Genomic DNA, 13,933 nt, shown 5'->3' with positions numbered 1-13,933 from the left:
GTCGTTTTTTTTATTTTTTGAAACAGGATCTTGCTAAGTTGTTTAGGACCTTGCTAATTTGTTGAGGCTGGCTTTGAACTTGCAATCCTCCTGCCTCAGTCTCCTAAGACACAGAGATTACAGGCATGCACACCAGGCCCAGCTGCTTTTTCTTTTTCTTTTTTTGTTTCTGTAATTTCAAGACAGGATCTTGCCAAATTTACTAGGCAGGCTTCAAACTTGCAGTCCTCTGGCTTCAGCCTCCTGAGTCACTGGGGTTGCTGACATGTGTACTGAAGCTGTCTAGTATAAGTATTTTAACAACAATTGTCTCTTGTGCCACAATCTGTTCCTAGTTTTCCCTCTCCAGACACAACCATATCCAACCTGCTGAACCATTTCTCCTAGTATCTACCTCCACATTTCTAAATTACAGGTTAAGTGCTACCTCTTGATTTCCTTCCCACTTCCATTTTACATTATTACCTAGCAACTACCTACCATGGAAGTCTCTAGGGTCTCTAATCTTCATATTTCATTTTCCTTCTTCTTTCCAAAATAGTTAATCAATCACTTATTACAGTGCTATTCACAATGGCTAAGATAAGGAATCAGCTCAGTTGCTCAACCACAGCTGACCAGGTGAAGAAAATGTGTATAAATACACAGTGGAGTATTATTCAGCCATAAAGTAAATTAAAATCCCATCATATGCAGCAAAATAAATGGAACTGGATGGCATTATGTTAAGTGAAATAAGTCAGACCCAGAAAGACAAACACCTCTTATTCTCTCCCACATTTAGAAGCTAAAAACAGTGAACCTGAAAGTGGACTAGTGATTACTAGGGATTGGAAATATTGGGGGAGGGGGGAGGTGAGGAGGTTGCATTTGATCAATGTACCCTATAAGCCTGTATGGAAATATCACACTGGCCCCCATTAATACATACAATTAATACATGTTAATAACAAACTAGATCTCCATTTGTGGTTCAAATATTATTTCATATTTTCTTTATGAAGATTATCGAACAGTATTCTCAACTAAGCCATAAAGTTTATCTCAATAAAAAACACCTAAATTTCTCTTAATTACTCCCAAATTCTCTGACAGAGTCAAGACTTCTCTTCATATTCTCAAATACAGCAGTAATCTCTTAGGTCATTTTTCTCATGTGGGACATTCTTCATGGACCTCTCTCTGTCCTCCTGCTCCTCCCTAGGGTGGACGTTTGCTCAGCATTTTCTTAGTACTTCCTTTGATGATCTTCCGGCCAAACATCAATATTGCTAGGTACTGTCCTCTTGGGTTTCTTGGTGTTCTACGGGTGATGCTGCCTCTTTGCTTGGGAACAGCCTGCAGCCAGCCTTCTGAGAGCAGCACAGGTCAGGGGCTGACCATGGCATCTGTAATTGTGGAGGAGGAAAAAGCTTCACCAGAATCATCATCAGCGTCCACGATTCTAGTGTGCATCTCAAAACTCTTCCATTCTCTGCTCATTATCCAGTGCCAGAGTCACTTCCATGCCTATAGGTATTTGTTATTCAAAGAGCACTCTACTTCTTGCTATCCAAATCTACTGAGGTCAGCTAGGGATGCCATAAGAAAATGCCATAGAGTGGTGAAAACAGCAAAAATTCATTTCTCACGTCTCTGAAGAGGTAGAGTCTGAGATCAAGAAGCCAACCTGCTCAGGTCCCTGGTGAGGGCTCTCTTCCTGCTTGCAGACTGCCCAGGTTCTCAGTGTCCTCACACAGGACAGAGAAAGAGAGAGAGAGAGAGAGAGAGAGAGAGAGAGAGAGGTATCTCTTTGTTATTTCCTCTGAGGTTTGACCCTCTGAGAATTGTTTGATTTGATTCTCCTGTAAGCCCCACTGGTGGTTATTTTTAATCCCCCCTTTCCAGAAAAATAAACTGAGACTCAGAAAGCTGAAGCAACTCCTCCATCGTCACATTGCCAGCAAGTGTCATTGATGGTTTTCAAATCTGAGTCTAATTCCAGTGCTCTGACCATATCATTCAGAGACTGGAAAGAAATCACAGGAAATAGGGTCTTTCATACTGTGTCAAGAAGTTAGAAAGTCTCTTCCTCTTCTGATCTCAACCACTTCAGCAGCTCAACCACTGCGACTCACAGTGCAGAAATGTCCAAGTCCAAGAACCACATTGCACAAAACCAGTCCCCAAAATGGCACAGAAATGGCATCAAGAAACTACCCCCACAAAGATATGGACCTCTTAAGGGGGCAGATCCTAAGTTCCTGAGAAATATGTGTTTTGCCGAGAAGCACAAGAAGGGCCTGAAAGAGATGCAGGCAAACAACACCAATGTCATGAAAGCCCATGCCAAGGCTACCAAGGCCCTGGTGAAGCCCAAGGAGGTTAAGCCCAAGGACCAGCGGGTGCCAGCTGCAAGCCTGACCACCTTGCCTTGCTTGCCCACCCCAAGCTCCAGAGTGTGCTCGTGCCTACATAGCCAGGGGTTGTAGGCTGTGCCAGTCAAAGGCCAAAGCCCAAGTCCAAGTCAAGACCCAGGTTGCAACCCCAGCTCCAGTATCAGCTTTTACTCTGACTCCAGCTCCCAAAGGTGCCCAGGCCCCTAAGGGTGCCCAGGTTCCTGCAAAGGCTCCACAGTAAAAGCCTCTGTCTATGAATATGAGGACAGAAGGACTGGTGTGACCCTGGAGCCCTGGGGACTGGTGTCCTCCTGTGCAGTGTGTACAAATAAATCCAGACACAGGGGGGAAAAAAAAGTTAGGGGGCTGGGGAGATAGCTCAGTCGGTAGAGTGCTTGCCTTGCAAGCACAAGGCCCTGGGTTCGATCCCCAGCATCACAAAAAAAAAAAAAAAAAAAAAAAATTTGGTAAGAAAAAGATAAAAGTCTGAAAGTCCCTTTTCCTTGTTCTTCCTGGTGTACACTTCCATACTCCTCCCAAACTCTAAATTCTGTTACACTAGCTGCCACCTCAGAGTGAGGACCATATACTCTGGCCTCTGGCCTGGAGGCCAGTAATGGATCTGGACCTTCTTCAGTGGGAATACCTACTCCTGTGGTTACTTTAAGGCACTTTTTGCTAGGAGTCCTTCTCCAAAACCCTCATTTCTCCTTCCAGGGATGAGAATGGAGTATAAAGGCAACGGACTTCTTTTCTGTGGTACAGAAAACATTGAAAGCAAACAGGTGTTTATTTGTTAACAGAGCATGTTTTTACCTGTTAGGCAAGAAAATTAATTTACATCCATACAGCTCAATTGACTTATCCAGGAGACAGTTTGGGATCCATGATTGGAACTCCAAAAAGAGATCAGAATTGAAGAGAAAGATTGTAAATATTTCTACTGAATTTATGGGCAAAGTAACAAGATTAGTAGGCGTTTTCCTGGGAGAGAAGATGATACAGATTACACATGTAGTCTTCCATAAAAATATTTTTCATGGTTGAAAATAAATGCTGTATCTCTGCATTTTTTAAGATGGAAGAGGTAGAATTACAATTAAATGTATAACCCTTTCAGTTCTCAAAGAGAATGAAAACTTACAAATGGTAAAAATGTTGATTTAAACACATATGAGAATCTTAAGATATAAAAATATATTTTAAAAAGAGTATTAACTAGAAGAAATGGGACACAAAATCAAATGCATTCATTGACTACAATGTTATAAAATGTATAAAAGCCTTTTTACGAGGTTCAGAAGAAAATAGAGATGTTAATGGTTGGGTCTTTAAAACATTCGTGGCATTTTTTTGATGAGAAGTTAATATAAACATTTGTAGAAAGAAATATTTCTAATAAGATAATCTTTATAACCAGTTACTAAGAAAAAAATTATTTACAATTTTCTTTGGCTCATAATAAAAAAAGGTTAATGCAGTTCTATTCTCAAGACATGGAAATGCCAATTGTTTGTTTTCCAAGTAGAAATCACCATACATAGCATATTTTCTGAATTTACAGGATAAGCTTTAAGCATGATGTATTCAAGAGAAAAATATTATCTAAGTCTTTGTTACAGAACACCCATTCAGAACCAATTCACTGGAACTCTTTGGTAGTTCAGATTCCATAATGAAACATTGTATATGGGAATTCTTAAAAATATTAAAATCTAGTGCTGAGTGAGATGGCACACTCCTGTAAATCCCAGTGGCTCCAGAGGTTGAGACAGGAGGATCATAATTTCAAGGCCAACATCAGTAATTTAGCAAGATTAAAATAGCCATATAAGGTATTTTGAGAACCTGTCTCAAAATAAAAATAAAAAGGGCTGAGGATGTAACTCAGTACTGAAGCACACCTGAGTTAAATCCCTAGTACCAAAAAAAAAAAAAAAAAAAAAAAAAAAAAAAATTCATTTGTAATACAGATAAACTTTTTTGGTTCAAGGTACAGATTGAAGTAGTATTGATTAAAGAATAGATAAAAAGTCAGCTAATTACATAAAGCACAGAACTTGATGCTGGGTAGAATAAAAACTTATCAATGTTACATGAAAAGGAGGTGACAGAGAAACATGACGAAAAAGCTGCCGAACAGAAGTTTTGGTGTTCAGTTAGCCACCCCTACCATAACTCATGAAGCTAAATTATTTCTTTATATTCTAAAACACTTGTCATTTCTCTTTGTGTGTATGTGTATATATGTGTGTGGACTGACTTTCCACAGTCTTGATCTATCTTTTAATAGGGAGCACACACATTTTCTCATCAACATCTATGGGCTCTCCATATTTTATTAGGGATATTATTTTCCCTGGTTTTTATTAGTTTTTACATTATATTTTTGATTGCTTTTTATTTATAGTATAACTATCCTGTCAATTCTTTTAATTTACATTTGTTTGCTCTTCTATTGTTTTTATTTTTGATTTTGTTTTTTTTTATTCAGAGATCAAAAGGCTATCCATTAAAATATTCCTATAGTTGTAAAAATAGTTCGCTTAAGGGGCTGTTATGTAGCTCAGTGGTAGAGCATTTGTCTGGCATGCATGAGGCCTGGGTTTGATCCCTAGCATTGCAAAAGAAAAAAGAATGCCAATTAATATGACACTAACTTATTTTTATAATCACATGATGTAAGAATCTTAATTATTTTTAGACTGGCTAATTTCTCTAACACCCCCTACTGAATTGTCACTCTTCTTTTATTTATGTATTAAGTTTTTATTCTACCCAGCATCAAGTTCTGTGCTTTATCTAATTAGCTGACTTTATATCTATTCTTCAATCAATACTACACTGTTTTAACTATTTCATTTTTAGTGGACTAATTTCCCATTAAATAACCATCTTTTTCAACAACACTTAGTTATTCTTATCCCTTTCTTTTTCTAAACAAATTCTAGAGTTATTTTTGTTCCTTAAAAAGCACAATTGAGATATTGGTTAAAATTTTATTAGACCCAATGATTCATTTGGGAAAAAAGATTGACATTGACATCTTTAAAATCCCTAGATTCTGTATTTATGAGGGAAATCTAAGGAATCAGTAAACTATTTGAGAAGTTGGCTCCTCTCTCTTCATATTCTGTATTAAGCACCTGTTTCAATACTTAATTCCAAAATGGTTCTCAAGTTAGAAATGACCAGCAGGATGGGGTTCACAAAATTATGGATAAATAAGTTGCCACCTCAGTTCTATTGTCCCTATTGTCAGTAAACACTTAAAAGACAATTGACTGCCCTTAGTGAGGGAGGGCAACATTTTCTTTTTACCCAGCTTCTATTTATAAGTTGAAGTAAGATTTGGTAGTGCATGTTTATATTTCTAAAATATGCTTTAAAACAGGTATAAATCTTTAAAACCATTTTTTACTCGTAAACAAAAATTCTAGACACAAGTAGCACATTACCAACATCAAAAACAAGGAAAATTAACAGAAGTTCAAACTCAACCTTTAAGAAGGAAAATGAGTGAATAATTATAGAAATAAAAAATACGTGATCAACTTTCAAAGGCCTAATTTTTTTTCTTTTTACATGTCACTACCCTTTGCAAGGAATGCATATTGCTTTCAGGACCTCCAGTAGCTTACACTTGGTCCTTCCTTTCATGCTTGCTATTATTTCATGGGTCAGTTCCATTGCCAGGAATATTCATTTGAGTTCAGGGACCAGAGACATAGTCATAGAAATGGATTCAGGGTTCCATTAGGACTTCCATGAGGTGACTGAGTAGAGCTCAGTTTGAGACCATCTAACCTTCATAAGACCCACAGTATATTTTTAGGAAACCACAAACCAGTGTGGGTTTGGAACCCAAATCCAATAGACTCTCTCCCCAGCGCAGGCTATTCTCTTTCCTGAGTATAGTTATCTAGACCACAAGTCCTTTTGGGGAAGGAGAAGGGGCGATTCATAATGGACACAGCAGAACCCTTACTTAGGGGGTACCCTGTCTCCTCTTCATTCAATGGATTCTGAATCTGGACATTTGCTCCAGTCTGGAAATGGGTGAGAGGATGTGATCCTACAGTGCTGTGGTTCACATTCAGCCTGTTTACCAGACCTGGAATGTTTGGGGTCAAGCAAATTAAGACTTTAGTGGACTACCTGTTAAATTAACTTCTGTGAACCCATGATTCATTTACTTTATCTGAGCTCTTCCTTTGGTGATTTCTCTAACCAGGACTACTGAGCCCACCTTATTCCCTATTTTAATGACTGTACTTAGTCTGCCACATGGAGCTGATCAATCTAGTATTTCTCTAGTTGTCAGAATGCTTTTGATCATCAATGACAGAAACACTGTTTGAAAAAGCACAATCAATAAAGATGAAATGCAGTAATGTAGTTTCTTCTTCCTTATCCCCATTTAGCTTTCCAAAGTTTCAGTTGCCCATGTTCAATCCTGGTGTGAAAATATCAAATGGAAAGTTCCAGAAACTAATAATTCCATAATAATGCCATTGAGTCATGTGATGAACTCTCATGCCATCCCTCTTCATCCCACCTGGGACTGAATATGCTTGGTAGGCATTTAGTGGACCATCATGGTGTGCAATGCTTGTATTCAAGTAAGCTATATTTCACTGGATAACAGCCCCCAAGCAGAAGAGGAGTGATGCTGGCAATTCAGATTGTTAGAGAAGCCATAAAGTGCTTCTTTAAAGTGAAGAGGGAAAAAAAAAAAGAGAGAGAGAGAGAGAAAAGAGAAAGTTCTTAGTAAGTGGGGGAAAAAAAAACACACCAATGCTATGCTGCAAGTACTAAGAACAAATCTTCTGCCCAAGACATTGTGAAGAAGGAAAAATAAATTTGTGTTAGTTTTGCTGTCACATCTCAAACTGTAGAAGTTTTGGCCACCGTGTGTGATAAGTACTTAGTCGAGATGTAAAAGGCATTAAATTATAGGGTTTGGTACTATCTGTGGTTTTAGGCATCTGTTGGGGGTCTCGAAACATACCCTCTGTGGATAAGAGGGTCTGGTATTACTCACGTCTTGTACTGATAAAAAACAGCAAGACTGAGGGTTTCTGGAAGCAATGCTTTGATGCTTCTAAAACCTGCTAAGCCGCTTGGTTTTTCCCAGTCATCAACTTCATTTTCACACCCAGCAGACACGTGCAGGGGATGTGTCTAGTTTCACAATCCACTTTCCTAGGGCGCATCAGTGTAATCTACCTAGGCACAAATTGGAAACATCCTAGAAAAAACTCGGAATGGTCCAACTGGAATTGCTGAGGCCAGGAGTTGAGAAACAAGCTGTCCAGTGTGGACCTCAGTACCTTTGGTCGCTCTCTAGTACTCTGACATGGGAAAGTTACTTAGTTCTAAGCCAGAGAGCTCTCATCTTAGGTTTCATGTGAAGATTCAATGAGTTACTTTGAATAAAGCGCTTAGAACAGTGCCTGGCACATGTAATTTTTCCAGCATGAATCTAGTCACCCCTTTGGCCAGGGAGAAGATCCATCACCAGAGAGCATGTGTAGTCCAGATGTTGCTGCTGAGGAGTCTCTAAGAGGAGAGCCCAACTCCCTCCGCCCTTTGTGTGCACATTTCTGAACAAGCATCTGCACAATTGCATAACCTTGAGTCCCATTAGAGCCTCAGCTTGAACCTGGGAGAAAAGAGGGGAAAGCAGATGTGACCAAGACTCTTCAGGAAGTTTTTTAAAAGTCCACAGACCTTATACAATCCCAGAAGCAGAAGGAAATGGCTGAGTCTATGGCTGAGGGGCAACTCTAACATGGGGCAAGCTCTAAGATAAGGGCACAGAATGAGAGAGTTCACCAGATGGATTCAGCAGGCTAGGAGAGAAGGACTTGATATGTCCAGCAAAGGCAGACCATCCTACCACATGAATAGCAGGAAGAGAAAGCTAGGGAAAGATGGCTGGAAGCAAGTGCAGGCACATATAGTAACCTAGAACAGGTTCATGACCTACCTGATATCTAAGCAACCAGATTAGCAATCCCTCAGTTACTAGGAGGACTTAGTGAGGGGAGATGATCTAACATTTTGTTGTACAAATTTGTTTTATTTTATGTGTCTTATTTTATTTTTTGCAGTACAGGGCATTGAACCCAGGGTTGCTCTAACACTGAGCTACATCCCCAGCCCTTTTTATTTTTTATTTTGAGACTGAGTCTCCCCACGTTGCCCAGACCGGCCTTGAACTTGTGATCCTCCTGCCCCAACCTCCTGAGTACCTAGGATTATAGGCCTGTGCCACAAGGAAATGCATGTCTATAGGAGGAATTGTGTTCCCTCTGATGTGGATAAGACTATTTACCCTTAGATTAGATGTTCAAAATCTGCAGTCTATTTCTTGCTCATGGTAACTCACTGACTTCATAAACTTCCTGAATTGTATGTAACTCTATAAATCTTCTGGTACCATATACGAAGTGCTTTATGTACATCTCTTAACCTGGAGGAATTGTACATAGCTTTCATCAGATTCTCAGAGGTATCCCCAACTCAAATAATATTAAGAATTTCTGCTTAGATCCAACCACCAGTCACTCCTCCAACCCTCCAACTCTACTCTGATGATCACGGTGTCAAACCATTTGTCTAGAAACACAATCAATCAGAATTTGGGTAGCATTTGTAGGGCAGATCACTTTTCTATCTTGAGAGTCTCTTTCCTTGACATTTTCAAATTCTCTAGTTCCTTGACCTTTGCCCTTCTTTGACCATTCTCCTGTCTACTTTGCTGGCCTCATTTAATCTGGACAGGCTGGGAAAGTGGATGGCACTAACCCCTCTCCTCCCAGGCTCCCTTTTCTCCTGACTGTCTCTCCCCACGGCATAGCTCCTGATCTTCCCTCTTTGCAGATGACTTCTACACCTGACCTGCAGGACCAGTCTCTCCCAGTTCTAATCCTCCTTCATCAGTTGCCTGCTGAGCACTTCCTCTTGGCTAGACTCTTGACGAATGCCCAACCCAATTTTTATTTCCAACTTGAACTCTGTGCACAACATTTCTCAGACTCTTAGGACTGTAACTTTAGAGACTCACCTTCCTCTTCTCTTCCTCCACCATGCCCAGTCTATTGCCAAATCCTGTCTTTTGAATCCATTTCTTCTTTCTTAGGTGAAGGAGACATATATTCCCATGCTTACCATCTTGATAGCAGCTGCAGTTATCACGACACAAATTTCATTCTCACTTTGGCTGTGTTATGAGCCTCTGTGATGGCGTTGCTCCCTCTGGTCTTTACTTCACCAGTCCTAGCCTTTCCAGAGAAATCTTCCTAAAGTTTTCACTTTTCTACTCAAATCTACCAACAGCAGTTTATCTTTCTGAATTATATGAGAAATCATCACCTTGTCAATCACACTACACTTTGTAATACTACTACATACTCTTTTAACCTGGGTTGTAGACAGAAGTGAGTCCAAATTCTGACCACTTCCTAATTATGCAACCTTAGGAAAATTTCTTAAATTCCTCAGATCTTTTTTTCTCAATCTATTAAAATGGAAATAATAATAGTGTTCATCCATGGTAGGTTGCAGATAACTGCAGACCCTAAGGCTCCTGCCTGTCAAAATTTGGACTATGTTCCCCACTCCTTAAATTTAGGTTGGTCTTATGATTTGTTTTGGTCCATAGAATATGTGGAGGTGATCTTGTACAATTTTCAAGCTGAGGCCTCAATAGGTCCTGAGGATTTCCCCTCTCCACACTTGAAACCCCAGGCCACACAATGGATGAACTCAAGTTAGACTTTTGTGGAGGAGAACCACAGGTCTAAGTGACTGCCAATCACTGGACATGTAGTCAAGGCACCTTAGGTTATGGGCTCTTACCAATCCACTAGAGAACTTATAGCTACATGAGTGAGCCCAGGTGAGGCCAGCTAACATCTCCCAGATGAGCAAATCCCAACTGCCAACCCATGGAATCATGAGCTAACTTAAGCCTGTTTTGAAGTGGTTGCTATGTAGTAGAAGTTGACTGATAACTCACCTCAGAGGGTTGCCATGAGTGCTCCTAGGTCATTCCACATAAACATGTGTAAAATGGTTTCTGACCCAATGAAAGACATTTACTACTGGATTCCTAGCTCACCACACACACACTCCATGGGCCCATGTAACTTGACCATTCGCCATTACCTCTACCTATTTTGTCCTTAACTCTGTACTTCACTTACAAATGTTAAGTGTAATAGAACGTACTTCCCTCTCCCTCACTAATGTGTCTAATCTCATCCATGACTCGAACCTCATCTTAAACACCTACTCTTCATGAAAACTTTCTTAAATCTCTAACTGCATAAGAGATCGTGGGAAGAAGGAAACTTTGAATCCAAACAGACTTAGATCTGAATTCTGATTCTTCACTGCCCCTTAACCAGGTATACAAATTTGGCTAATGTTTTTAAAACTTTCCTGAACCTTATCTTCCAGCCCTGTAAAACAAGTCGATGTGAAGATTAAGTGACAATACTTAGTCTCCAGCCTGTAGGCCTTCCCTTCCCACAGCTCTGTCTGCCATACGTCACAGCACATAGCATGCTCTGCATTTGGTTATAATTTTGAGTACTTATTTTATACCCTACTTAGAGAAAGAGTGTTTTATTTATTTTGGAGTCCCCTACAGTACCTTATATGGTTATTTTCACATGGTAAACACTCAATAAATATTTATTACATTGGAATTTTTTAAATTGCCAAATTACACAAGCAATGTCAGTGGAGGAAAAGCTCTTTTTTGCTGGGTGGTCAGGGTAGAATTTATAGAGGACTTGGATTCAAACTAGGTTTTTAAAAATGGGAAGGATTTGGAGAGATGGAGAAGAAAGGGGGAATCTGAGGGAGATGTGAGTACAAACAGAGTTGGGACATGATTACCATGCAGGAGGCAGTTAGAATCTAACAGTCGGACTGCAGCCCAGGACTGAGGGGCAGGACTAGAAGACAAAGAAAGAAAAGCAGAGGGCAGGCAGCCTGTTTAAAAGAGCAAGGCAACTGGATTTTGTTCTGAGGCAGTAAGCGGTCACTAAGAGATTTTCTTTTATAAAAACAATATATTGGCATGATAAAAAGCAAAGAAAATGCAAATAAGAAGAAACAGAAATTAGAAAGTGTCTATAATCCCCTGATGCAGGGATCACTGCCATCAAGGCTTTGGAGGATATCTATGGTTCTCAGAGCTAAACTTCCAAAGCTACTGTCAGCAATTTTTCACGAGAGCCCCAGGGAGGGGGCAAAGAGAAGAGGCACGAGACGACAAGAGGCAGAGAGAGACCTCTAATATGAGTCTGAGAAAAGGCACCTCCCTGTCCTCTCAGGGGGTTACGAATTGAATCTGGTGGGCAACACCTAGGGGACCCAGTGGGAGGGGCGGTGGGTGGGAAATGACATCAGAAGGAACACCAAAGCCCAGCAACAAACAGAAAGTCATCAAGCCCCAACAGAGGGGAAAACCACCCAGTTCACCTCAGAAATGGGGACAACGGTGGGGAAGAAGGGGGCAGGATGTGGGGTACACAAAGGACTGGGGGATTAAATTTTTTTTAATAATTTTCTTTGATTAAATCATCTCCTAAAAAATGTGCCTTTTCCTTTATGTCTGGGTGACATATGTGACTGTAGACTGGACTTGAGCCCTGTAGAGAGAGGGAATAGGGCAGCTAGGGTCTCTCCAGGGCATCCCGTCTCCATCCCTAGAGATCTAAAGGGGAACACTCAACGCTCCCACCTAAATGGGTGAAGTCAGCCCTTCAGATCTCATGTCCTTGGCCCAAACAACTTGGAATTCCCAAAGTCTTTTGGCAATAAACTACAACTCCCAGAATTCCTGGGGGTTAGCAAAAGAGCGGGTGTTGTGTTGTCAATCATCAAGAATTTCTGGGAGCCCCTCCCCCACAAGCTGTCCTGCTTTCCCTGAATGGAGGCATCTGAGAAAATAGGTGTGGGAGCAGGGGACAGGAGCTTAATGGATGTTTACCTTCCTGTCCTCTCTTCTCATTTAAGGATCGTCCCTCCCAGGCCCCAGTAGCCCACACTGCTGTTCATACTCCTTCTCTTCCATTCCTACCGCTGATCTTAACCCAGAGGTCCAAAATGCCTAGGGGAGAGGAGCGTCAATGGAATCAGGGGCCCAGGCCCAAGCAGAAGCTCTGGGAAACAGCTCCAAGCAGCAAGGGACACAAAGGCCTCATCTCATCCTAAGGAGCAGAAGACATGGCCTGGTCTCAGATCATAGGGTATATAGGAACTTAGAGGTAAGGTAGATTTAAAGTGGGTACAGTAAATGGAGGAGGAGAATGGGTTGGGTGGGTGTAAGGAGCAAAGTTAAATGTGTGACATTCTGTATGCTGTGTAACTTACAAAAAACAACTTGTTTACTCTGTGCTGTGTAACTTGCAAAAAATAACTTGAGTGCTCTGTGCTGTAATGAGGTAATGATGTGGTGTTGCCCCAAGATAGGATTGACGTTGCCCCAAGTTGGGGACATGTGCAACTGACCCCGAGTAAGATAACTAACTTCTCTCGGACCAAGATTGGCTGGCAGGGTCTGATAAAAAGGATTTAAAAGGACTCATGATGAGCCTGGCTCCAGTCCCCGTTTTACACCAATGACGCCAGTGTTGCGCCAAGCCTGAAGGGGACGCACTGACTTGCTCGTTGCTTGCTGGAACATCTGTCGTCCTGACCGTGACCGAGACGTTCCTGTGGAAGTGACAGCGGAGCTGCCCGTGTGCATCCTGCCTGAGACGTCTCTGCCCGGCCTGCCTGCGTGACCTCGCCGCCCTCCTTCGCCTTCCAACCGTCTTCTTCCCGGCCAGAGGGAGTTCCCCAGAGAGATCTCCTGAGCTGTCTTCCTGAAGGACCTCTGGGAGTCGCTGCCCTTGGACTCAAGACACGTCACACAGGAGTGGACCTTAGGAACGGGTCTCAGTAAGGAGTGAGTCTTGTTTATTCGGGGCTTATGATAATTTAGTGATTAAGTTGTGTGTGATAGTGGTGTGACTGAAGTTAGAATAACTATAATAATTGTGTGATCAGCATCAAATAAAAGCCAATTGATTTTGGACCAAATTTACTCTCGTTGACTCCTCCTTGCCGCTCGTGACAGTGGGAAAAGGGTTCCTGGTTTGTAGGCCATGGCCAGTTTCCCCAGTAGCACCCAGACAACAGCAGGGACGGGCAGGGGCTCCTCTTGAAACATTGGTGGCCACTGCCTGTGGGGGAGGGTTGGAGGAGAGAAGGGTAATGGTGCATCCTTGGTCTGGCCTCGCCTAGTCAGTGTGAGTCTCCTGGGAGACCACCCTGCCTCCCAGGTGGGAGGTTGACCACTGCAGGCCCTTCTCCTTTTCTCTGCAGGTGGCCACACACCCTTTTTTAACTTTAACTTTGGAAATAACTTCAAGATCACAGGTAAGACACAAAAGTACTATAAAAATTTTTACATGTGTCCTTTACTAAAACTTTTCAATTGCTAACATTTTACAAGGCTTGCTTTGTTGTTCTATTTTCTTTTCTAAACC

The 13,933-nt window shown here is 41.4% G+C and overlaps 1 pseudogene; it reads left to right on the top strand.

The window, feature by feature from the left end:
• The first annotated feature begins 2,126 nt into the window (after window positions 1–2,126).
• Window positions 2,127–2,619, top strand: LOC124961822 (60S ribosomal protein L29-like; annotated as a pseudogene).
• Window positions 2,620–13,933: the final 11,314 nt, after the last annotated feature.

The sequence above is a fragment of the Sciurus carolinensis genome, chromosome 1 (genome assembly GCF_902686445.1).
Source record: "Sciurus carolinensis chromosome 1, mSciCar1.2, whole genome shotgun sequence".
Classification (NCBI taxonomy): Eukaryota; Metazoa; Chordata; class Mammalia; order Rodentia; family Sciuridae; genus Sciurus; species Sciurus carolinensis.
Note: the sequence above shows the minus strand (reverse complement) of the source record. Positions and strands in the feature narration are given on the sequence as shown.